Genomic DNA, 4,276 nt, shown 5'->3' on the forward strand with positions numbered 1-4,276 from the left:
GACCTTTGTAAAAAAATCTGTTCATCGATTTTTCAACTTTTTTTCCTATGTTGGGGAATTACCAATAACACAAGGAAAAGAATTTGAAAAAATGGAGGTAACATATTGTTCTACTTTACAATATTACGTAGAATAAAATTATCACTTCTAGTGTTATGTCACCTGAATTTTTTCATATTTTTGATGATACTTACTAGTTTATCGAATGAAAAAAAAGATTGGAAATCGAATGACCAGTTGTTTACAAAATTTAAGGTAATCAGAAAAACGTGCTGAGGAGGATAACAAAACGTTGAATTTTAGTCACTGCTAACATGAGAAAAACTTGAATATAATGATTATAGTTCCAAATTCAAACATCGCAATATGTAAGTAAATGATGTAAAAGTTGATTCCTGCCCTCACTATGTTGAAAAGGGTAGTATTCTTGGATATGAAGGTCAGAAAGGTACGAAACAAATCTTGTTTACGTTTCGGCCCGAGTAGGTATATAATTCTGTGTGTCGATATGACAAGTCTATGTACGACGTAATTTTCACGTATTACATGTGATCAGTAGATCAAAAGTGTATTGACTTAATTATTAAACAATTAATGAGAACATATTGGCAAGGTATGGTAACTATACGAAACGTTAAACTTGTGTTACTGGTGAAGGAATAAAATATGTATATTAGCTGTTCATGAGACTAGAAATATAATGGATTTTACCACACGTTTATACTACGGATCTCGCTTACCACAATAAAACGTTGATGATGGAACGCAGAAATTTTGTATTTTAATACCTACAAATATACCGATTTTTAACGAATTTAAATTGACAATTGAGCTAGTAAACAAAACGTTGATTATTAGTCTAGAAACCGTTGTTTAAATGTTGTAGAAAAGCAGTGAATGAAACGTTAAACTTGTGTTACCGGTGAAGGAATAAAACATGTATATTAACTGTTCATAAGACTAGAAATATAAACGGTTTTACCACACGTTTATACTACGAATCTCGCTTACCACAACAAAACGTTGACGATGAAACGTAGAAAATTTGTATTTTAATATCTATAAATATACCGGTTTTTAACGAATTTAAATTAGCAATTGAACTAGTAAACAAAACGTTGATTATTAGTCTAGAAACCGTTGTTTAAATGTACGTGTAATGAAAATCGTATAATATTTGTGGAGAGACAACGATTAATATTTTACTGAAAAATTACCGTATATCGAACACGGTAATATTTTCTACCTATACCATAATTATACGACCTTAACGTTTCTTCAACCACATTTTAACCGGCTCATGTTTACTGGGCGGAAGCTTTCTGGAGATATTTTGAATATCCCGAGCCACGTGTTTGGTGAGCATAAGAAGTGCGCTGAACTGGGCTACTTTTGCGATGGATCGTTGAAAGAAGGCGAAGAAAACCACGTTCCAGCTCTAAAGGCTTTCGGACTGTACGACAAGATACAGGAAGCCTTTTCTAGTCTGAGTTGCTACTCTGACAGCATAATATTAGGCGTAAACAGCAATAGCGTGGAGAGGTACAATTCCATAATTTGCAAATACATCGGTGGTAAACGAATAAATTACGGGGCCAGAGGTTCGTATACCGGAAGATGTGCCGCGGCTGTCATACAGTTCAATACGAATAAATCTTTGAGCGTATTGAGTGAAGCTGTCAATGAGGAACCAACAGCGACCTTGAGGCACATGGAAGAGCGGCACATTCGGAGGAATGAGAATAAAGCAGCTAGCAGAGACAGGTGTGCCGAGAAACGAAAAGCTGAAAAGACAAACGACTCCAGTGCAACATCGCGAAAAGTTGGACGTTCGAACACAACCGAAGACTACGGACCTAATTGTCAACGTCCCGACTTATCGGCGGACGAAAACGCAATAAAAACGCAGTATCACTACGATCAGCTGCTCGAATGGCAAGCGAACCGCGATGAAATTGAACGGACAACAAGGCAGCAAAGACAAAGCGAGCGTTGGCTGTCAATACGCAAAAAGATATTGACTGCATCGAATTTTGGACGCGTGTGTCGCATGCGAAGTGATACATCGTGTAAAAACACCGTCAAATCGCTGCTGTTTCCGACACCGTTGCGGCTTCCTGCTATTGAATATGGCCGGCAATGCGAAGAACAGGCGCGAAAACAATTGGCCACCGAGCGCAATATCAACATCACGGAGTGTGGGTTGTTCATCGATGAGGAGCTACCGTACATCGGCGCGTCGCCAGACGGTGTAATCGGCGACGATGGGATTGTGGAAATCAAGTACCCGTTTTCCATAAAGAACTTCGCCCCGGAAGAAGCGATCGCACAAAAAAAAGGAAATGTGCATCGTATTTTTGACAGCCGAGGCGAGAACATGAACGAGAGTCACGTGTACTTCTACCAAGTGCAAGGTCAGCTGCACGTCACCCGTAGAAAGTACTGCATCTTTGCTGTTTGAACACCACGAGGTATGAAAAGTATAGTCGTTGAGAGCAACGCCGACTTCTGGTCTAAAAAAATGCAACCCTTCTTGACGAGATTCTATAAATGTTGTATGGTACCTGACATCATTGACAGCCGCCTGCTAAGAAATATGGAGATCAGAGAACCACAGTACATTTTAGACGCTCGTCAGGAAAAAGAAAACAGGGCTGCAAGTAAGGCAAAGGACCAAGCCAAATAAATAATATTTCAGTTTTGTTTCCTCGTACCACGTTTCTGATGAATGTACAAATCACAGTTACTCACAGTTGTCCGTAATTTCAATCGAGAGATAGGGTTTTATCGTTCTAGTGGACAGTCGTATGACAGATAAAAATTCTTCGTGACGAATCTCCTGTGACGTAATTTGTGTTGTACATTTATCGTGGTGCAGGTAATCGTTAGAATACAAAATTCCATACTAGTATAATTTTGAGTTTTTCATACAATCAAGCTTTCGAATATATCTATCATATGTATTTAGTTGTGAGGTATTTAAAATATTTCAGCCGCCTATGTTGCTGAATTTGTAGTACTGTGCGTGATATTCGTTTGTGAAATATTGGAGGTGATCAGAATATTATTTAAATTAGAACCATTTTATGTTATTAAGGTACATAGCCATTACACATTCCTGTGAGCATGCCGCGACGCGTTACGAGAATTCCAGGAAATGATTACATGAATAATGGCATAAAGACATTAGAATCTCTAAACATCCTGATGGGAAATATGTTTATCGAGCCTGTCATACGACTGTCAGCTAGAACGACACCCGCTCTCGATTGAAATTACGACCTACGGAGATTCAGATCGATTACTGGCGCATTAGCGGTTTGCCGGTAATCTCTTGTGAATGTTCAAATGATTTGTTATACATTTTTTAAGATATTCAGTAACCAAATTGTATACGTGTTGCAAATTTTTTTTTCTCTGTTTTATTGATATATAATCATTTTGATTTTTCGTTAGGAGTGTGCAGAACAAGAATTTTATCGGAGCCTAGATTCGAATGCTCAGAGGGTTCAATTATTATAATCGTACGGTAATTTTTTTTCCGATAATTGGTAAAATTTACACGTGTTGACATATACCCTAAGTACGATGCAAATATGCGAGAAATTTCAAATCTTGAGGAAAATAAATAAGACGACTGTTATTATTTCATCATATAAACCATAAAACGTTAGTTGGGACGAAATTTAGGTTCTTGAGTCCGAAATATCATCCTGACAAAAAATGACCGCGTATTTTCCAAAACAATGAAAGCTTTTTCGAAGTGATATATGAGCATAAAAAGTCAAAACCTATTTCTACGATTTTTTTTCCGGAAGCGCCGAGTCATTTAATTTTGTTGCAAAATGAGCGCGCAGTGAACTTGAAGAATCAATATCTCATCTCCGGTTCTATTTGACGTAGAAAAATGATTCACAGCACATTCGCGAGCAGAGAGGATAAGCTTTCGTAGAAAACTTTGGTTTATCCGGAAACATTGAACATTGTAATTGTTATTAACAAACGAATTGTTTAATGGTACGATTTTTTGTCGAGGCTTCTACCATTTTATACATTCTGTAAAAAATCTTTCCGATTACAAATAATCCGTCGGGTTTGACGAGGAATTTCCCATTCATATTCATTCCGAATGACCATACGTTAGATATCTGCTATCGGTAGTAAAATATTGAACACGGTGAAATTTAGAGTGATTCGTAAAAAATGAATATCTTAATTTCAAAAGAATTATCTCAAATTTTCGGATTATTCAAGACCATGCAAATTTTTAATCACA

This window comes from Neodiprion virginianus, chromosome 1 (genome assembly GCF_021901495.1).
Source record: "Neodiprion virginianus isolate iyNeoVirg1 chromosome 1, iyNeoVirg1.1, whole genome shotgun sequence".
NCBI classification, from domain to species: domain Eukaryota; kingdom Metazoa; phylum Arthropoda; class Insecta; order Hymenoptera; family Diprionidae; genus Neodiprion; species Neodiprion virginianus.